The following is a 21,216-nucleotide window of genomic DNA, read 5'->3' as shown; positions in this document are numbered from 1 at the left end:
TGATTAAATGCAATTAATGAATAGATTGCCACCTCTTGTTGTGTGTCGTCTGTGTTTCTGTGTTTCCGGCATTTCACATTGGAACACCTCATTCACCTTCCTTGTCTTCTCTCCGCCCTCCCTTTTAGGTAAGTTAAAGAGCTGCACCTGAGCCAGCCACTGATTGATTGATTGATTGATTGATTGATTGATTGATTGATTGATTGATGCAGCACAACAGTCAAATAGTGGAGTGGAGTAGGGGAACAGCAAACAGCCAATAAAGCAGCCCGCCCGCTCGCCTGCCCGCCACAATGGACCTACCTGTGTACACTAGATGGATGTGATGGAATGTACTGTCGTCCCTACATTTCAAGAAGAAGTAAGAATTGCAGTTGCAACAAAGCCTTGCTTGCCTACAAAGAGAGCAGCAATTTGGATTTGTTACTATGTTACCTAGAAGAATAACAAACTGTGCAAGGATGGAGGTTGTAGGAGCAAGGAGAAGTTGTCTGTAAAGTTGGTGGATGCCTATTTTCCATTTTGCAGTCCCTTGTCTCCCTCTTGTGGCCTCCTGGAGGCAACTAGCTGTGCAAAAAAAAGACAGCCTGGCGGCCGGCTGTTGCAGTGTTGCCCTCTCAGGCAACACTGAGTGACTGACTGAGCCTCACCGTCTTATATAAAGTTCAGACGGAACTTTGCACGTGTCATAGTGGAGCCCTCAGGATTCCAGAGCCAGCTTTCTGACATCATAATGGGGCCTCAGAGATAAAAGCCTGGGCCCAGGCAGTGTTGGTCAGTGCTGCTCAGCAGGCAGCACTGGACTGGACTGGATTACAGCTGATACAAGGTGTGAAGGAACAAGGGGTGGCTGTGGGCATGCACTTGCTGCCGCTGCCAGTGTTTATCTGCATGGCAGCAGGGCATTTGGGCGTTGCCAGGAAGGCGTTTTTATGTAGATTCCTCCTCTTTCAGCACTGCATTGTGGTGCAAGCAAAAGAAGCAAATCCTGTCTGGCTTCCTCTCCGGCCTTTATTCACCTCCCGTGTAGCTGTGAGTGTGTGAGCCTGCAGGGCCCCATGGAATTGCCTAGAAGTAGGCTGAATCGCTGCAAGGGCTGAACAGCAGTATCGGGCAGGCTCGGGCAACGCGCGGCCCGTTCGGGTTATCGCTTCTCGGCCTTTTGGCTAAGATCAAGTGTAGTATCTGTTCTTATCAGTTTAATATCTGATACGTCCCCTATCTGGGGACCATATATTAAATGGATTTTTAGAACAGGGAGATGGAAATAGAGCTTGCTCTGTCCACTCCACGCATTGACCTGGTATTGCAGTATTTCCAGGACCGGTGCACCCTTTCCTTATGTGTTGACTAAAAGCAGATTCCAAAAGTGTTTTTTGTCTTTGCTATTGTTTCTGTCTTTCTGAAGGGATCTCCCCTTTTAATCCCATTATTTCAACACCTGTTGGACAATGCATGAGTGATAATGAGCTCATTGATTAAATGCAATTAATGAATAGATTGCCACCTCTTGTTGTGTGTCGTCTGTGTTTCTGTGTTTCCGGCATTTCACATTGGAACACCTCATTCACCTTCCTTGTCTTCTCTCCGCCCTCCCTTTTAGGTAAGTTAAAGAGCTGCACCTGAGCCAGCCACTGATTGATTGATTGATTGATTGATTGATTGATTGATTGATTGATTGATTGATTGATTGATTGATTGATGCAGCACAACAGTCAAATAGTGGAGTGGAGTAGGGGAACAGCAAACAGCCAATAAAGCAGCCCGCCCGCTCGCCTGCCCGCCACAATGGACCTACCTGTGTACACTAGATGGATGTGATGGAATGTACTGTCGTCCCTACTTTTCAAGAAGAAGTAAGAATTGCAGTTGCAACAAAGCCTTGCTTGCCTACAAAGAGAGCAGCAATTTGGATTTGTTACTATGTTACCTAGAAGAATAACAAACTGTGCAAGGATGGAGGTTGTAGGAGCAAGGAGAAGTTGTCTGTAAAGTTGGTGGATGCCTATTTTCCATTTTGCAGTCCCTTGTCTCCCTCTTGTGGCCTCCTGGAGGCAACTAGCTGTGCAAAAAAAAGACAGCCTGGCGGCTGGCTGTTGCAGTGTTGCCCTCTCAGGCAACACTGAGTGACTGACTGAGCCTCACCGTCTTATATAAAGTTCAGACGGAACTTTGCACGTGTCATAGTGGAGCCCTCAGGATTCCAGAGCCAGCTTTCTGACATCATAATGGGGCCTCAGAGATAAAAGCCTGGGCCCAGGCAGTGTTGGTCAGTGCTGCTCAGCAGGCAGCACTGGACTGGACTGGATTACAGCTGATACAAGGTGTGAAGGAACAAGGGGTGGCTGTGGGCATGCACTTGCTGCCGCTGCCAGTGTTTATCTGCATGGCAGCAGGGCATTTGGGCGTTGCCAGGAAGGCGTTTTTATGTAGATTCCTCCTCTTTCAGCACTGCATTGTGGTGCAAGCAAAAGAAGCAAATCCTGTCTGGCTTCCTCTCCGGCCTTTATTCACCTCCCGTGTAGCTGTGAGTGTGTGAGCCTGCAGGGCCCCATGGAATTGCCTAGAAGTAGGCTGAATCGCTGCAAGGGCTGAACAGCAGTATCGGGCAGGCTCGGGCAACGCGCGGCCCGTTCGGGTTATCGCTTCTCGGCCTTTTGGCTAAGATCAAGTGTAGTATCTGTTCTTATCAGTTTAATATCTGATACGTCCCCTATCTGGGGACCATATATTAAATGGATTTTTAGAACAGGGAGATGGAAATAGAGCTTGCTCTGTCCACTCCACGCATTGACCTGGTATTGCAGTATTTCCAGGACCGGTGCACCCTTTCCTTATGTGTTGACTAAAAGCAGATTCCAAAAGTGTTTTTTGTCTTTGCTATTGTTTCTGTCTTTCTGAAGGGATCTCCCCTTTTAATCCCATTATTTCAACACCTGTTGGACAATGCATGAGTGATAATGAGCTCATTGATTAAATGCAATTAATGAATAGATTGCCACCTCTTGTTGTGTGTCGTCTGTGTTTCTGTGTTTCCGGCATTTCACATTGGAACACCTCATTCACCTTCCTTGTCTTCTCTCCGCCCTCCCTTTTAGGTAAGTTAAAGAGCTGCACCTGAGCCAGCCACTGATTGATTGATTGATTGATTGATTGATTGATGCAGCACAACAGTCAAATAGTGGAGTGGAGTAGGGGAACAGCAAACAGCCAATAAAGCAGCCCGCCCGCTCGCCTGCCCGCCACAATGGACCTACCTGTGTACACTAGATGGATGTGATGGAATGTACTGTCGTCCCTACATTTCAAGAAGAAGTAAGAATTGCAGTTGCAACAAAGCCTTGCTTGCCTACAAAGAGAGCAGCAATTTGGATTTGTTACTATGTTACCTAGAAGAATAACAAACTGTGCAAGGATGGAGGTTGTAGGAGCAAGGAGAAGTTGTCTGTAAAGTTGGTGGATGCCTATTTTCCATTTTGCAGTCCCTTGTCTCCCTCTTGTGGCCTCCTGGAGGCAACTAGCTGTGCAAAAAAAAGACAGCCTGGCGGCCGGCTGTTGCAGTGTTGCCCTCTCAGGCAACACTGAGTGACTGACTGAGCCTCACCGTCTTATATAAAGTTCAGACGGAACTTTGCACGTGTCATAGTGGAGCCCTCAGGATTCCAGAGCCAGCTTTCTGACATCATAATGGGGCCTCAGAGATAAAAGCCTGGGCCCAGGCAGTGTTGGTCAGTGCTGCTCAGCAGGCAGCACTGGACTGGACTGGATTACAGCTGATACAAGGTGTGAAGGAACAAGGGGTGGCTGTGGGCATGCACTTGCTGCCGCTGCCAGTGTTTATCTGCATGGCAGCAGGGCATTTGGGCGTTGCCAGGAAGGCGTTTTTATGTAGATTCCTCCTCTTTCAGCACTGCATTGTGGTGCAAGCAAAAGAAGCAAATCCTGTCTGGCTTCCTCTCCGGCCTTTATTCACCTCCCGTGTAGCTGTGAGTGTGTGAGCCTGCAGGGCCCCATGGAATTGCCTAGAAGTAGGCTGAATCGCTGCAAGGGCTGAACAGCAGTATCGGGCAGGCTCGGGCAACGCGCGGCCCGTTCGGGTTATCGCTTCTCGGCCTTTTGGCTAAGATCAAGTGTAGTATCTGTTCTTATCAGTTTAATATCTGATACGTCCCCTATCTGGGGACCATATATTAAATGGATTTTTAGAACAGGGAGATGGAAATAGAGCTTGCTCTGTCCACTCCACGCATTGACCTGGTATTGCAGTATTTCCAGGACCGGTGCACCCTTTCCTTATGTGTTGACTAAAAGCAGATTCCAAAAGTGTTTTTTGTCTTTGCTATTGTTTCTGTCTTTCTGAAGGGATCTCCCCTTTTAATCCCATTATTTCAACACCTGTTGGACAATGCATGAGTGATAATGAGCTCATTGATTAAATGCAATTAATGAATAGATTGCCACCTCTTGTTGTGTGTCGTCTGTGTTTCTGTGTTTCCGGCATTTCACATTGGAACACCTCATTCACCTTCCTTGTCTTCTCTCCGCCCTCCCTTTTAGGTAAGTTAAAGAGCTGCACCTGAGCCAGCCACTGATTGATTGATTGATTGATTGATTGATTGATTGATTGATTGATTGATGCAGCACAACAGTCAAATAGTGGAGTGGAGTAGGGGAACAGCAAACAGCCAATAAAGCAGCCCGCCCGCTCGCCTGCCCGCCACAATGGACCTACCTGTGTACACTAGATGGATGTGATGGAATGTACTGTCGTCCCTACATTTCAAGAAGAAGTAAGAATTGCAGTTGCAACAAAGCCTTGCTTGCCTACAAAGAGAGCAGCAATTTGGATTTGTTACTATGTTACCTAGAAGAATAACAAACTGTGCAAGGATGGAGGTTGTAGGAGCAAGGAGAAGTTGTCTGTAAAGTTGGTGGATGCCTATTTTCCATTTTGCAGTCCCTTGTCTCCCTCTTGTGGCCTCCTGGAGGCAACTAGCTGTGCAAAAAAAAGACAGCCTGGCGGCCGGCTGTTGCAGTGTTGCCCTCTCAGGCAACACTGAGTGACTGACTGAGCCTCACCGTCTTATATAAAGTTCAGACGGAACTTTGCACGTGTCATAGTGGAGCCCTCAGGATTCCAGAGCCAGCTTTCTGACATCATAATGGGGCCTCAGAGATAAAAGCCTGGGCCCAGGCAGTGTTGGTCAGTGCTGCTCAGCAGGCAGCACTGGACTGGACTGGATTACAGCTGATACAAGGTGTGAAGGAACAAGGGGTGGCTGTGGGCATGCACTTGCTGCCGCTGCCAGTGTTTATCTGCATGGCAGCAGGGCATTTGGGCGTTGCCAGGAAGGCGTTTTTATGTAGATTCCTCCTCTTTCAGCACTGCATTGTGGTGCAAGCAAAAGAAGCAAATCCTGTCTGGCTTCCTCTCCGGCCTTTATTCACCTCCCGTGTAGCTGTGAGTGTGTGAGCCTGCAGGGCCCCATGGAATTGCCTAGAAGTAGGCTGAATCGCTGCAAGGGCTGAACAGCAGTATCGGGCAGGCTCGGGCAACGCGCGGCCCGTTCGGGTTATCGCTTCTCGGCCTTTTGGCTAAGATCAAGTGTAGTATCTGTTCTTATCAGTTTAATATCTGATACGTCCCCTATCTGGGGACCATATATTAAATGGATTTTTAGAACAGGGAGATGGAAATAGAGCTTGCTCTGTCCACTCCACGCATTGACCTGGTATTGCAGTATTTCCAGGACCGGTGCACCCTTTCCTTATGTGTTGACTAAAAGCAGATTCCAAAAGTGTTTTTTGTCTTTGCTATTGTTTCTGTCTTTCTGAAGGGATCTCCCCTTTTAATCCCATTATTTCAACACCTGTTGGACAATGCATGAGTGATAATGAGCTCATTGATTAAATGCAATTAATGAATAGATTGCCACCTCTTGTTGTGTGTCGTCTGTGTTTCTGTGTTTCCGGCATTTCACATTGGAACACCTCATTCACCTTCCTTGTCTTCTCTCCGCCCTCCCTTTTAGGTAAGTTAAAGAGCTGCACCTGAGCCAGCCACTGATTGATTGATTGATTGATTGATTGATTGATTGATTGATTGATTGATTGATGCAGCACAACAGTCAAATAGTGGAGTGGAGTAGGGGAACAGCAAACAGCCAATAAAGCAGCCCGCCCGCTCGCCTGCCCGCCACAATGGACCTACCTGTGTACACTAGATGGATGTGATGGAATGTACTGTCGTCCCTACTTTTCAAGAAGAAGTAAGAATTGCAGTTGCAACAAAGCCTTGCTTGCCTACAAAGAGAGCAGCAATTTGGATTTGTTACTATGTTACCTAGAAGAATAACAAACTGTGCAAGGATGGAGGTTGTAGGAGCAAGGAGAAGTTGTCTGTAAAGTTGGTGGATGCCTATTTTCCATTTTGCAGTCCCTTGTCTCCCTCTTGTGGCCTCCTGGAGGCAACTAGCTGTGCAAAAAAAAGACAGCCTGGCGGCTGGCTGTTGCAGTGTTGCCCTCTCAGGCAACACTGAGTGACTGACTGAGCCTCACCGTCTTATATAAAGTTCAGACGGAACTTTGCACGTGTCATAGTGGAGCCCTCAGGATTCCAGAGCCAGCTTTCTGACATCATAATGGGGCCTCAGAGATAAAAGCCTGGGCCCAGGCAGTGTTGGTCAGTGCTGCTCAGCAGGCAGCACTGGACTGGACTGGATTACAGCTGATACAAGGTGTGAAGGAACAAGGGGTGGCTGTGGGCATGCACTTGCTGCCGCTGCCAGTGTTTATCTGCATGGCAGCAGGGCATTTGGGCGTTGCCAGGAAGGCGTTTTTATGTAGATTCCTCCTCTTTCAGCACTGCATTGTGGTGCAAGCAAAAGAAGCAAATCCTGTCTGGCTTCCTCTCCGGCCTTTATTCACCTCCCGTGTAGCTGTGAGTGTGTGAGCCTGCAGGGCCCCATGGAATTGCCTAGAAGTAGGCTGAATCGCTGCAAGGGCTGAACAGCAGTATCGGGCAGGCTCGGGCAACGCGCGGCCCGTTCGGGTTATCGCTTCTCGGCCTTTTGGCTAAGATCAAGTGTAGTATCTGTTCTTATCAGTTTAATATCTGATACGTCCCCTATCTGGGGACCATATATTAAATGGATTTTTAGAACAGGGAGATGGAAATAGAGCTTGCTCTGTCCACTCCACGCATTGACCTGGTATTGCAGTATTTCCAGGACCGGTGCACCCTTTCCTTATGTGTTGACTAAAAGCAGATTCCAAAAGTGTTTTTTGGCTTTGCTATTGTTTCTGTCTTTCTGAAGGGATCTCCCCTTTTAATCCCATTATTTCAACACCTGTTGGACAATGCATGAGTGATAATGAGCTCATTGATTAAATGCAATTAATGAATAGATTGCCACCTCTTGTTGTGTGTCGTCTGTGTTTCTGTGTTTCCGGCATTTCACATTGGAACACCTCATTCACCTTCCTTGTCTTCTCTCCGCCCTCCCTTTTAGGTAAGTTAAAGAGCTGCACCTGAGCCAGCCACTGATTGATTGATTGATTGATTGATTGATTGATTGATTGATTGATGCAGCACAACAGTCAAATAGTGGAGTGGAGTAGGGGAACAGCAAACAGCCAATAAAGCAGCCCGCCCGCTCGCCTGCCCGCCACAATGGACCTACCTGTGTACACTAGATGGATGTGATGGAATGTACTGTCGTCCCTACATTTCAAGAAGAAGTAAGAATTGCAGTTGCAACAAAGCCTTGCTTGCCTACAAAGAGAGCAGCAATTTGGATTTGTTACTATGTTACCTAGAAGAATAACAAACTGTGCAAGGATGGAGGTTGTAGGAGCAAGGAGAAGTTGTCTGTAAAGTTGGTGGATGCCTATTTTCCATTTTGCAGTCCCTTGTCTCCCTCTTGTGGCCTCCTGGAGGCAACTAGCTGTGCAAAAAAAAGACAGCCTGGCGGCCGGCTGTTGCAGTGTTGCCCTCTCAGGCAACACTGAGTGACTGACTGAGCCTCACCGTCTTATATAAAGTTCAGACGGAACTTTGCACGTGTCATAGTGGAGCCCTCAGGATTCCAGAGCCAGCTTTCTGACATCATAATGGGGCCTCAGAGATAAAAGCCTGGGCCCAGGCAGTGTTGGTCAGTGCTGCTCAGCAGGCAGCACTGGACTGGACTGGATTACAGCTGATACAAGGTGTGAAGGAACAAGGGGTGGCTGTGGGCATGCACTTGCTGCCGCTGCCAGTGTTTATCTGCATGGCAGCAGGGCATTTGGGCGTTGCCAGGAAGGCGTTTTTATGTAGATTCCTCCTCTTTCAGCACTGCATTGTGGTGCAAGCAAAAGAAGCAAATCCTGTCTGGCTTCCTCTCCGGCCTTTACTCACCTCCCGTGTAGCTGTGAGTGTGTGAGCCTGCAGGGCCCCATGGAATTGCCTAGAAGTAGGCTGAATCGCTGCAAGGGCTGAACAGCAGTATCGGGCAGGCTCGGGCAACGCGCGGCCCGTTCGGGTTATCGCTTCTCGGCCTTTTGGCTAAGATCAAGTGTAGTATCTGTTCTTATCAGTTTAATATCTGATACGTCCCCTATCTGGGGACCATATATTAAATGGATTTTTAGAACAGGGAGATGGAAATAGAGCTTGCTCTGTCCACTCCACGCATTGACCTGGTATTGCAGTATTTCCAGGACCGGTGCACCCTTTCCTTATGTGTTGACTAAAAGCAGATTCCAAAAGTGTTTTTTGTCTTTGCTATTGTTTCTGTCTTTCTGAAGGGATCTCCCCTTTTAATCCCATTATTTCAACACCTGTTGGACAATGCATGAGTGATAATGAGCTCATTGATTAAATGCAATTAATGAATAGATTGCCACCTCTTGTTGTGTGTCGTCTGTGTTTCTGTGTTTCCGGCATTTCACATTGGAACACCTCATTCACCTTCCTTGTCTTCTCTCCGCCCTCCCTTTTAGGTAAGTTAAAGAGCTGCACCTGAGCCAGCCACTGATTGATTGATTGATTGATTGATTGATTGATTGATGCAGCACAACAGTCAAATAGTGGAGTGGAGTAGGGGAACAGCAAACAGCCAATAAAGCAGCCCGCCCGCTCGCCTGCCCGCCACAATGGACCTACCTGTGTACACTAGATGGATGTGATGGAATGTACTGTCGTCCCTACATTTCAAGAAGAAGTAAGAATTGCAGTTGCAACAAAGCCTTGCTTGCCTACAAAGAGAGCAGCAATTTGGATTTGTTACTATGTTACCTAGAAGAATAACAAACTGTGCAAGGATGGAGGTTGTAGGAGCAAGGAGAAGTTGTCTGTAAAGTTGGTGGATGCCTATTTTCCATTTTGCAGTCCCTTGTCTACCTCTTGTGGCCTCCTGGAGGCAACTAGCTGTGCAAAAAAAAGACAGCCTGGCGGCCGGCTGTTGCAGTGTTGCCCTCTCAGGCAACACTGAGTGACTGACTGAGCCTCACCGTCTTATATAAAGTTCAGACGGAACTTTGCACGTGTCATAGTGGAGCCCTCAGGATTCCAGAGCCAGCTTTCTGACATCATAATGGGGCCTCAGAGATAAAAGCCTGGGCCCAGGCAGTGTTGGTCAGTGCTGCTCAGCAGGCAGCACTGGACTGGACTGGATTACAGCTGATACAAGGTGTGAAGGAACAAGGGGTGGCTGTGGGCATGCACTTGCTGCCGCTGCCAGTGTTTATCTGCATGGCAGCAGGGCATTTGGGCGTTGCCAGGAAGGCGTTTTTATGTAGATTCCTCCTCTTTCAGCACTGCATTGTGGTGCAAGCAAAAGAAGCAAATCCTGTCTGGCTTCCTCTCCGGCCTTTATTCACCTCCCGTGTAGCTGTGAGTGTGTGAGCCTGCAGGGCCCCATGGAATTGCCTAGAAGTAGGCTGAATCGCTGCAAGGGCTGAACAGCAGTATCGGGCAGGCTCGGGCAACGCGCGGCCCGTTCGGGTTATCGCTTCTCGGCCTTTTGGCTAAGATCAAGTGTAGTATCTGTTCTTATCAGTTTAATATCTGATACGTCCCCTATCTGGGGACCATATATTAAATGGATTTTTAGAACAGGGAGATGGAAATAGAGCTTGCTCTGTCCACTCCACGCATTGACCTGGTATTGCAGTATTTCCAGGACCGGTGCACCCTTTCCTTATGTGTTGACTAAAAGCAGATTCCAAAAGTGTTTTTTGTCTTTGCTATTGTTTCTGTCTTTCTGAAGGGATCTCCCCTTTTAATCCCATTATTTCAACACCTGTTGGACAATGCATGAGTGATAATGAGCTCATTGATTAAATGCAATTAATGAATAGATTGCCACCTCTTGTTGTGTGTCGTCTGTGTTTCTGTGTTTCCGGCATTTCACATTGGAACACCTCATTCACCTTCCTTGTCTTCTCTCCGCCCTCCCTTTTAGGTAAGTTAAAGAGCTGCACCTGAGCCAGCCACTGATTGATTGATTGATTGATTGATTGATTGATTGATTGATTGATTGATTGATTGATGCAGCACAACAGTCAAATAGTGGAGTGGAGTAGGGGAACAGCAAACAGCCAATAAAGCAGCCCGCCCGCTCGCCTGCCCGCCACAATGGACCTACCTGTGTACACTAGATGGATGTGATGGAATGTACTGTCGTCCCTACATTTCAAGAAGAAGTAAGAATTGCAGTTGCAACAAAGCCTTGCTTGCCTACAAAGAGAGCAGCAATTTGGATTTGTTACTATGTTACCTAGAAGAATAACAAACTGTGCAAGGATGGAGGTTGTAGGAGCAAGGAGAAGTTGTCTGTAAAGTTGGTGGATGCCTATTTTCCATTTTGCAGTCCCTTGTCTCCCTCTTGTGGCCTCCTGGAGGCAACTAGCTGTGCAAAAAGAAGACAGCCTGGCGGCCGGCTGTTGCAGTGTTGCCCTCTCAGGCAACACTGAGTGACTGACTGAGCCTCACCGTCTTATATAAAGTTCAGACGGAACTTTGCACGTGTCATAGTGGAGCCCTCAGGATTCCAGAGCCAGCTTTCTGACATCATAATGGGGCCTCAGAGATAAAAGCCTGGGCCCAGGCAGTGTTGGTCAGTGCTGCTCAGCAGGCAGCACTGGACTGGACTGGATTACAGCTGATACAAGGTGTGAAGGAACAAGGGGTGGCTGTGGGCATGCACTTGCTGCCGCTGCCAGTGTTTATCTGCATGGCAGCAGGGCATTTGGGCGTTGCCAGGAAGGCGTTTTTATGTAGATTCCTCCTCTTTCAGCACTGCATTGTGGTGCAAGCAAAAGAAGCAAATCCTGTCTGGCTTCCTCTCCGGCCTTTATTCACCTCCCGTGTAGCTGTGAGTGTGTGAGCCTGCAGGGCCCCATGGAATTGCCTAGAAGTAGGCTGAATCGCTGCAAGGGCTGAACAGCAGTATCGGGCAGGCTCGGGCAACGAGCGGCCCGTTCGGGTTATCGCTTCTCGGCCTTTTGGCTAAGATCAAGTGTAGTATCTGTTCTTATCAGTTTAATATCTGATACGTCCCCTATCTGGGGACCATATATTAAATGGATTTTTAGAACAGGGAGATGGAAATAGAGCTTGCTCTGTCCACTCCACGCATTGACCTGGTATTGCAGTATTTCCAGGACCGGTGCACCCTTTCCTTATGTGTTGACTAAAAGCAGATTCCAAAAGTGTTTTTTGTCTTTGCTATTGTTTCTGTCTTTCTGAAGGGATCTCCCCTTTTAATCCCATTATTTCAACACCTGTTGGACAATGCATGAGTGATAATGAGCTCATTGATTAAATGCAATTAATGAATAGATTGCCACCTCTTGTTGTGTGTCGTCTGTGTTTCTGTGTTTCCGGCATTTCACATTGGAACACCTCATTCACCTTCCTTGTCTTCTCTCCGCCCTCCCTTTTAGGTAAGTTAAAGAGCTGCACCTGAGCCAGCCACTGATTGATTGATTGATTGATTGATTGATTGATTGATTGATTGATTGATTGATGCAGCACAACAGTCAAATAGTGGAGTGGAGTAGGGGAACAGCAAACAGCCAATAAAGCAGCCCGCCCGCTCGCCTGCCCGCCACAATGGACCTACCTGTGTACACTAGATGGATGTGATGGAATGTACTGTCGTCCCTACATTTCAAGAAGAAGTAAGAATTGCAGTTGCAACAAAGCCTTGCTTGCCTACAAAGAGAGCAGCAATTTGGATTTGTTACTATGTTACCTAGAAGAATAACAAACTGTGCAAGGATGGAGGTTGTAGGAGCAAGGAGAAGTTGTCTGTAAAGTTGGTGGATGCCTATTTTCCATTTTGCAGTCCCTTGTCTCCCTCTTGTGGCCTCCTGGAGGCAACTAGCTGTGCAAAAAAAAGACAGCCTGGCGGCCGGCTGTTGCAGTGTTGCCCTCTCAGGCAACACTGAGTGACTGACTGAGCCTCACCGTCTTATATAAAGTTCAGACGGAACTTTGCACGTGTCATAGTGGAGCCCTCAGGATTCCAGAGCCAGCTTTCTGACATCATAATGGGGCCTCAGAGATAAAAGCCTGGGCCCAGGCAGTGTTGGTCAGTGCTGCTCAGCAGGCAGCACTGGACTGGACTGGATTACAGCTGATACAAGGTGTGAAGGAACAAGGGGTGGCTGTGGGCATGCACTTGCTGCCGCTGCCAGTGTTTATCTGCATGGCAGCAGGGCATTTGCGCGTTGCCAGGAAGGCGTTTTTATGTAGATTCCTCCTCTTTCAGCACTGCATTGTGGTGCAAGCAAAAGAAGCAAATCCTGTCTGGCTTCCTCTCCGGCCTTTATTCACCTCCCGTGTAGCTGTGAGTGTGTGAGCCTGCAGGGCCCCATGGAATTGCCTAGAAGTAGGCTGAATCGCTGCAAGGGCTGAACAGCAGTATCGGGCAGGCTCGGGCAACGCGCGGCCCGTTCGGGTTATCGCTTCTCGGCCTTTTGGCTAAGATCAAGTGTAGTATCTGTTCTTATCAGTTTAATATCTGATACGTCCCCTATCTGGGGACCATATATTAAATGGATTTTTAGAACAGGGAGATGGAAATAGAGCTTGCTCTGTCCACTCCACGCATTGACCTGGTATTGCAGTATTTCCAGGACCGGTGCACCCTTTCCTTATGTGTTGACTAAAAGCAGATTCCAAAAGTGTTTTTTGTCTTTGCTATTGTTTCTGTCTTTCTGAAGGGATCTCCCCTTTTAATCCCATTATTTCAACACCTGTTGGACAATGCATGAGTGATAATGAGCTCATTGATTAAATGCAATTAATGAATAGATTGCCACCTCTTGTTGTGTGTCGTCTGTGTTTCTGTGTTTCCGGCATTTCACATTGGAACACCTCATTCACCTTCCTTGTCTTCTCTCCGCCCTCCCTTTTAGGTAAGTTAAAGAGCTGCACCTGAGCCAGCCACTGATTGATTGATTGATTGATTGATTGATTGATTGATTGATTGATTGATTGATGCAGCACAACAGTCAAATAGTGGAGTGGAGTAGGGGAACAGCAAACAGCCAATAAAGCAGCCCGCCCGCTCGCCTGCCCGCCACAATGGACCTACCTGTGTACACTAGATGGATGTGATGGAATGTACTGTCGTCCCTACATTTCAAGAAGAAGTAAGAATTGCAGTTGCAACAAAGCCTTGCTTGCCTACAAAGAGAGCAGCAATTTGGATTTGTTACTATGTTACCTAGAAGAATAACAAACTGTGCAAGGATGGAGGTTGTAGGAGCAAGGAGAAGTTGTCTGTAAAGTTGGTGGATGCCTATTTTCCATTTTGCAGTCCCTTGTCTCCCTCTTGTGGCCTCCTGGAGGCAACTAGCTGTGCAAAAAAAAGACAGCCTGGCGGCCGGCTGTTGCAGTGTTGCCCTCTCAGGCAACACTGAGTGACTGACTGAGCCTCACCGTCTTATATAAAGTTCAGACGGAACTTTGCACGTGTCATAGTGGAGCCCTCAGGATTCCAGAGCCAGCTTTCTGACATCATAATGGGGCCTCAGAGATAAAAGCCTGGGCCCAGGCAGTGTTGGTCAGTGCTGCTCAGCAGGCAGCACTGGACTGGACTGGATTACAGCTGATACAAGGTGTGAAGGAACAAGGGGTGGCTGTGGGCATGCACTTGCTGCCGCTGCCAGTGTTTATCTGCATGGCAGCAGGGCATTTGGGCGTTGCCAGGAAGGCGTTTTTATGTAGATTCCTCCTCTTTCAGCACTGCATTGTGGTGCAAGCAAAAGAAGCAAATCCTGTCTGGCTTCCTCTCCGGCCTTTATTCACCTCCCGTGTAGCTGTGAGTGTGTGAGCCTGCAGGGCCCCATGGAATTGCCTAGAAGTAGGCTGAATCGCTGCAAGGGCTGAACAGCAGTATCGGGCAGGCTCGGGCAACGCGCGGCCCGTTCGGGTTATCGCTTCTCGGCCTTTTGGCTAAGATCAAGTGTAGTATCTGTTCTTATCAGTTTAATATCTGATACGTCCCCTATCTGGGGACCATATATTAAATGGATTTTTAGAACAGGGAGATGGAAATAGAGCTTGCTCTGTCCACTCCACGCATTGACCTGGTATTGCAGTATTTCCAGGACCGGTGCACCCTTTCCTTATGTGTTGACTAAAAGCAGATTCCAAAAGTGTTTTTTGTCTTTGCTATTGTTTCTGTCTTTCTGAAGGGATCTCCCCTTTTAATCCCATTATTTCAACACCTGTTGGACAATGCATGAGTGATAATGAGCTCATTGATTAAATGCAATTAATGAATAGATTGCCACCTCTTGTTGTGTGTCGTCTGTGTTTCTGTGTTTCCGGCATTTCACATTGGAACACCTCATTCACCTTCCTTGTCTTCTCTCCGCCCTCCCTTTTAGGTAAGTTAAAGAGCTGCACCTGAGCCAGCCACTGATTGATTGATTGATTGATTGATTGATTGATTGATTGATTGATTGATGCAGCACAACAGTCAAATAGTGGAGTGGAGTAGGGGAACAGCAAACAGCCAATAAAGCAGCCCGCCCGCTCGCCTGCCCGCCACAATGGACCTACCTGTGTACACTAGATGGATGTGATGGAATGTACTGTCGTCCCTACATTTCAAGAAGAAGTAAGAATTGCAGTTGCAACAAAGCCTTGCTTGCCTACAAAGAGAGCAGCAATTTGGATTTGTTACTATGTTACCTAGAAGAATAACAAACTGTGCAAGGATGGAGGTTGTAGGAGCAAGGAGAAGTTGTCTGTAAAGTTGGTGGATGCCTATTTTCCATTTTGCAGTCCCTTGTCTCCCTCTTGTGGCCTCCTGGAGGCAACTAGCTGTGCAAAAAAAAGACAGCCTGGCGGCCGGCTGTTGCAGTGTTGCCCTCTCAGGCAACACTGAGTGACTGACTGAGCCTCACCGTCTTATATAAAGTTCAGACGGAACTTTGCACGTGTCATAGTGGAGCCCTCAGGATTCCAGAGCCAGCTTTCTGACATCATAATGGGGCCTCAGAGATAAAAGCCTGGGCCCAGGCAGTGTTGGTCAGTGCTGCTCAGCAGGCAGCACTGGACTGGACTGGATTACAGCTGATACAAGGTGTGAAGGAACAAGGGGTGGCTGTGGGCATGCACTTGCTGCCGCTGCCAGTGTTTATCTGCATGGCAGCAGGGCATTTGGGCGTTGCCAGGAAGGCGTTTTTATGTAGATTCCTCCTCTTTCAGCACTGCATTGTGGTGCAAGCAAAAGAAGCAAATCCTGTCTGGCTTCCTCTCCGGCCTTTATTCACCTCCCGTGTAGCTGTGAGTGTGTGAGCCTGCAGGGCCCCATGGAATTGCCTAGAAGTAGGCTGAATCGCTGCAAGGGCTGAACAGCAGTATCGGGCAGGCTCGGGCAACGCGCGGCCCGTTCGGGTTATCGCTTCTCGGCCTTTTGGCTAAGATCAAGTGTAGTATCTGTTCTTATCAGTTTAATATCTGATACGTCCCCTATCTGGGGACCATATATTAAATGGATTTTTAGAACAGGGAGATGGAAATAGAGCTTGCTCTGTCCACTCCACGCATTGACCTGGTATTGCAGTATTTCCAGGACCGGTGCACCCTTTCCTTATGTGTTGACTAAAAGCAGATTCCAAAAGTGTTTTTTGTCTTTGCTATTGTTTCTGTCTTTCTGAAGGGATCTCCCCTTTTAATCCCATTATTTCAACACCTGTTGGACAATGCATGAGTGATAATGAGCTCATTGATTAAATGCAATTAATGAATAGATTGCCACCTCTTGTTGTGTGTCGTCTGTGTTTCTGTGTTTCCGGCATTTCACATTGGAACACCTCATTCACCTTCCTTGTCTTCTCTCCGCCCTCCCTTTTAGGTAAGTTAAAGAGCTGCACCTGAGCCAGCCACTGATTGATTGATTGATTGATTGATTGATTGATTGATTGATTGATTGATTGATGCAGCACAACAGTCAAATAGTGGAGTGGAGTAGGGGAACAGCAAACAGCCAATAAAGCAGCCCGCCCGCTCGCCTGCCCGCCACAATGGACCTACCCAGGGCTGCCATCAGGAATTTCTGGGCCCCATACTGCCAATGAGTCTGGGCCCCCGCCCCCCTCGTTATTAGGAGGGGGGGGGGTGAAATGTAAAGGGGCGGGAGGTAGGGCACATTAAAAAGAAAACTCTTTGGAGGAGCAGGGCAGAGACAGGAGGTGGGTGTCGGAGGGCAAAGGGGAGAAACTAAGTGCCAGGGCTGGGAGAACTGAAGGTAGCAGTGGTAGCCAGGGGGGAGACGCAACCTCACAGGGGCTCTGTGGAGTGACAAGGAAGAGACAAGAGACAGCGGCTCTGTGGGGGGCAAAAAGGGAAAGTGAGTGTGTGTGTATGTGTGTGTGTGTGTGTGTGTGTGTGTGTATGTACAATCTGTCAGGGTGTAGGAGGGCAATATAAACAAAAATCATTGCACTGAAGCCCTATACACAGCAGAGTCACTCACCAAAATGTAGTCCCTAAGATCTCCCACCGCCACGGGCATGTCTGGATGATGCTTTTGCATTCTCTTCACACGCTGCACACACGTTATCTGTGTGTAGCGCTATCTACAGGGGGCTGTGTGTGGCGCTATCTGCAGGGGTGGGTGAGGCGCTATCTACAGGGGGGGGGTGTGGCGCTATCTACAGGGTGGGTGTGGCGCTATCTACATGGGATTGTGTGGCGCTATCTACATGGGATTGTGTGGTGCTATCTACAGGGGGCAGTGTGTGACACTATCTACAGGGGAGTGTGTGTGTGGCGCTATCTACAGGGGGTATGTTCGGCGCTAACTACAGGGGAGTGTGTGGCACTCTCTACAGGGGATTCCAGTCCAGGAGGAGACCCTGACCTCACTGTCCATATATGGACAGTGACCTCAGGGGCTACCTCTAGGAGAGGAATGCCCGACCAGAGTGTCGGCAACTCTCTGGCCGGGGATTCCGCTCCTGGATGGGTGAATGGCAGAGCAGGAAGCTGATACTTTCCTGCTCTGCCATAGTATTCAATTGTATCTGCATCCTGTGGACGCAGATACAATTGAATATGGCAGTGGCTGAGACATGTCTGGGACAGTAATTTGCCGGGACTGCCTCTTTAGATTCAGGACAGTCCCTGCAAATTCAGGACTGTTGCTAACTATGCCTCCAGTATAAGCTTTCTCCCCCTACCCAGGTATACTCTCTCCTTCCTCTACCCCTCCCCATGTATAATTTCTCCCCTCCCTTCAGATATCATCACTTTTCACCCAATTATTACCCACCCCCCCCCCCCATTGTATAATGCCTCCTCCAGTGGAGGGATGTCACGATACCAGAATTTGGACTTCGGTACCGATGCTTTGTGTAGTATTGCGATTTCGATAACAAAGCGATACTTTGCCAACAGTAATAAAAAAAAAAAACAGTTCTTCCATTTCTTATGTGAGGCGCGAGGTGTGATGGTAAATTTAACCTCCATGTGCCTCACATTAATAGTAATTAACCCCATCATGTTCCTCAATTATAAAGGGTTAATGTGTAAGGTACATGATGGGGTTAATTACTATTAATGTGAGGCATATGGAGGTTCAAAATTCATAATACCTCGTGCCTCACATTAATAAGTGAAAGAAGTTTTTATTTTATTTTTTACAACGTACACATCATAAATGATGCAAAAAAATTGTTGTGCAGGTTATTACGGGCGCGCCAATACTGAATGTGAATATTTTATGTATTGAGACTTATTTTAATGTGTTTTGTAAAAAAGGTGTATGTGTATTTTTTTTTAATTTAACATTACTTTATGTTTTTACTTTCTTTTTGAAACTTTAATGTACTGGTATATATCTATATACGGATAGTACACAGGCAGTTGTTAGGACAGACCTGAGTATGCCCTAACAGGAAATATGGTAAGACAGCCCTGGGGTCCTTCATTGGACCTTGGGCTGTCTGCCCATATATGGTATGTCCCTCAATCGCGTCACAGGGATTCCTGTGACGTGATCCAAGGGGCATCCCCCCTTCTTATTTTCCCCTGAATGCTGCAGTCAGCTTTGATCGCAGCATTCAGGGGAATAGCGACAGAGATGAGAGGTTTCTTTGATCTCTGCCTTTATAGAGTGGGACTGCGGCTGTGTAATACAACCATTGCCCCGCCCCGCACGCGGTCAGCACGAGGTGATGCGGGCGGCGCTGCACTAATGAGCGGCGGTTCAGGCACTGAAGACAGAAGATGTGGGGGTGTTTTGTAGTGCGCCCGCCATGTTCTGTTTTCAGTGCCGCCGCTCATTAGTGCAGCGCTGGCCGCATCACATAATCCTGGCGGCGCGCACATGTCAGGACTCCGGAGCAGGGCCGTGACTGTGTTACACAGCCGCAGCTCCGCTCTCATACATTCATGTATTACAATATTGAGCTGTGCGGCCGCACAGCTTAGTATCGAAATACATGAAATAACGGTATTGAACCGTTTGGGGGTGCACGGTATCGAAACCGTATCGAAGTTTTGATGCATCGTGCATCCCTACTCAAGTGCCATCCGCCCTCCATTATTATCTCCTTCCCACTCTAGCATCATTTCCCTCCCTACCTAATGCCATCTCACTGCCCCATTATCATCTCCCTGCCCCCATTATCATCTCCCTGCCCCCATTATCATCTCCCTGCCCCCATTATCATCTCCCTGCCCCCATTATCATCTCCCTGCCCCATTATCATCTCCCTGCCCCCATTATCATCTCCCTGCCCCCATTATCATCTATCTGCCCCCATTATCATCTCCCTGCCCCATTATCATCTCCCTGCCCCCATTATCATCTCCCTGCCCCCATTATCATCTCCCTGCCCCCATTATCATCTATCTGCCCCCATTATCATCTCCCTGCCCCATTATCATCTCCCTGCCCCCATTATCATCTCCCTGCCCCCATTATCATCTCCCTGCCCCATTATCATCTCCCTGCCCCATTATCATCTCCCTGCCCCCATTATCATCTCCCTGCCCCCATTATCATCTAACTCTACCCCCATTATCATCTCCCTGCCCCCATTATCATCTCCCTGCCCATTATCATCTCCCTGCCCCATTATCATCTCCCTGCCCCCATTATCATCTATCTGCCCCCATTATCATCTCACTGCCCCATTATCATCTCCCTGCCCCCATTATCATCTCCCTGCCCCATTATCATCTCCCTGCCCCATTATCATCTCCCTGCCCCCATTATCATCTATCTGCCCCCATTATCATCTCCCTGCCCCATTATCATCTCCCTGCCCCCATTATCATCTCCCTGCCCCCATTATCATCTATCTGCCCCCATTATCATCTATCTGCCCCATTATCATCTCCCTGCCCCCATTATCATCTCCCTGCCCCATTATCATCTCACTGCCCCATTATCATCTCCCTGCCCCCATTATCATCTCCCTGCCCCATTATCATCTCCCTGCCCCCATTATCATCTCCCTGCCCCCATTATCATCTAACTCTACCCCCATTATCATCTCCCTGCCCCCATTATCATCTCCCTGCCCATTATCATCTCCCTGCACCATTATCATCTCCCTGCCCCCATTATCATCTATCTGCCCCCATTATCATCTATCTGCCCCATTATCATCTCACTGCCCCATTATCATCTCCCTGCCCCCATTATCATCTCCCTGCCCCATTATCATCTCCCTGCCCCATTATCATCTCCCTGCCCCATTATCATCTCCCTGCCCCCATTATCATCTATCTGCCCCCATTATCATCTCCCTGCCCCATTATCATCTCCCTGCCCCCATTATCATCTCCCTGCCCCCATTATCATCTATCTGCCCCCATTATCATCTATCTGCCCCATTATCATCTCCCTGCCCCCATTATCATCTCCCTGCCCCATTATCATCTCACTGCCCCATTATCATCTCCCTGCCCCCATTATCATCTCCCTGCCCCCATTATCATCTCCCTGCCCCCATTATCATCTCCCTGCCCCCATTATCATCTCCCTGCCCCCATTATCATCTCCCTGCCCCATTATCATCTCACTGCCCCATTATCATCTCCCTGCCCCCATTATCATCTCCCTGCCCCATTATCATCTCCCTGCCCCCATTATCATCTCCCTGCCCCCATTATCATCTCCCTGCCCCCATTATCATCTCACTGCCCCATTATCATCTCCCTGCCCCCATTATCATCTCCCTGCCCCCATTATCATCTCACTGCCCCCATTATCATCTCCCTGCCCCCATTATCATCTCCCTGCCTCATTATCATCTCCCTGCCCCCATTATCATCTCCCTGCCCCATTATCATCTCCCTGCCCCCATTATCATCTCCCTGCCCCATTATCATCTCACTGCCCCATTATCATCTCCCTGCCCCCATTATCATCTCCCTGCCCCCATTATCATCTCCCTGCCCCCATTATCATCTCCCTGCCCCCATTATCATCTCCCTGCTCCCATTATCATCTCCCTGCCCCATTATCATCTCCCTGCCCCCATTATTATCTCCCTGCCCCCATTATCATCTCACTGCCCCATTATCATCTCCCTGCCCCATTATCATCTCCCTGCCCCCATTATCATCTCCCTGCCCCCATTATCATCTCCCTGCCCCCATTATCATCTCCCTGCTCCCATTATCATCTCCCTGCCCCCATTATCATCTAACTCTACCCCATCCCCATAGAAAGCAAAAATCTTCCCCACGTCTGT

At 48.3% G+C, this 21,216-nt stretch overlaps 11 non-coding genes across 11 annotated transcripts; all 11 read left to right on the top strand.

Annotated features, from left to right (window-relative positions):
• Positions 1–1,146: 1,146 nt before the first annotated feature.
• On the top strand, positions 1,147–1,337 carry LOC142687557 (U2 spliceosomal RNA). Its single transcript, XR_012856770.1, has one exon. It is a non-coding gene; the product is annotated as a U2 spliceosomal RNA (small nuclear RNA).
• Positions 1,338–2,641: 1,304 nt separating this feature from the next.
• Positions 2,642–2,832, top strand: LOC142688056 (U2 spliceosomal RNA). Its single transcript, XR_012857219.1, has one exon. It is a non-coding gene; the product is annotated as a U2 spliceosomal RNA (small nuclear RNA).
• A 1,268-nt stretch (positions 2,833–4,100) lies between these two features.
• Positions 4,101–4,291, top strand: LOC142688055 (U2 spliceosomal RNA). The gene has a single exon (XR_012857218.1). It is a non-coding gene; the product is annotated as a U2 spliceosomal RNA (small nuclear RNA).
• A 1,284-nt stretch (positions 4,292–5,575) lies between these two features.
• On the top strand, positions 5,576–5,766 carry LOC142688054 (U2 spliceosomal RNA). Its single transcript, XR_012857217.1, has one exon. It is a non-coding gene; the product is annotated as a U2 spliceosomal RNA (small nuclear RNA).
• Positions 5,767–7,054: 1,288 nt separating this feature from the next.
• Positions 7,055–7,245, top strand: LOC142688053 (U2 spliceosomal RNA). The gene has a single exon (XR_012857216.1). It is a non-coding gene; the product is annotated as a U2 spliceosomal RNA (small nuclear RNA).
• A 1,280-nt stretch (positions 7,246–8,525) lies between these two features.
• On the top strand, positions 8,526–8,716 carry LOC142688051 (U2 spliceosomal RNA). The gene has a single exon (XR_012857215.1). It is a non-coding gene; the product is annotated as a U2 spliceosomal RNA (small nuclear RNA).
• A 1,272-nt stretch (positions 8,717–9,988) lies between these two features.
• LOC142688038 (U2 spliceosomal RNA) lies at positions 9,989–10,179 on the top strand. Its single transcript, XR_012857207.1, has one exon. It is a non-coding gene; the product is annotated as a U2 spliceosomal RNA (small nuclear RNA).
• Positions 10,180–11,471: 1,292 nt separating this feature from the next.
• On the top strand, positions 11,472–11,662 carry LOC142688026 (U2 spliceosomal RNA). Its single transcript, XR_012857196.1, has one exon. It is a non-coding gene; the product is annotated as a U2 spliceosomal RNA (small nuclear RNA).
• Positions 11,663–12,950: 1,288 nt separating this feature from the next.
• Positions 12,951–13,141, top strand: LOC142688014 (U2 spliceosomal RNA). The gene has a single exon (XR_012857185.1). It is a non-coding gene; the product is annotated as a U2 spliceosomal RNA (small nuclear RNA).
• Positions 13,142–14,429: 1,288 nt separating this feature from the next.
• On the top strand, positions 14,430–14,620 carry LOC142688002 (U2 spliceosomal RNA). Its single transcript, XR_012857174.1, has one exon. It is a non-coding gene; the product is annotated as a U2 spliceosomal RNA (small nuclear RNA).
• A 1,284-nt stretch (positions 14,621–15,904) lies between these two features.
• On the top strand, positions 15,905–16,095 carry LOC142687990 (U2 spliceosomal RNA). Its single transcript, XR_012857163.1, has one exon. It is a non-coding gene; the product is annotated as a U2 spliceosomal RNA (small nuclear RNA).
• Positions 16,096–21,216: the final 5,121 nt, after the last annotated feature.

Source organism: Rhinoderma darwinii, assembly GCF_050947455.1.
Source record: "Rhinoderma darwinii isolate aRhiDar2 chromosome 5 unlocalized genomic scaffold, aRhiDar2.hap1 SUPER_5_unloc_24, whole genome shotgun sequence".
Taxonomy (NCBI): domain Eukaryota; kingdom Metazoa; phylum Chordata; class Amphibia; order Anura; family Rhinodermatidae; genus Rhinoderma; species Rhinoderma darwinii.
The sequence above is the reverse complement of the archived record's forward strand: the minus strand, read 5'-3'. Positions and strand labels throughout refer to the sequence as shown.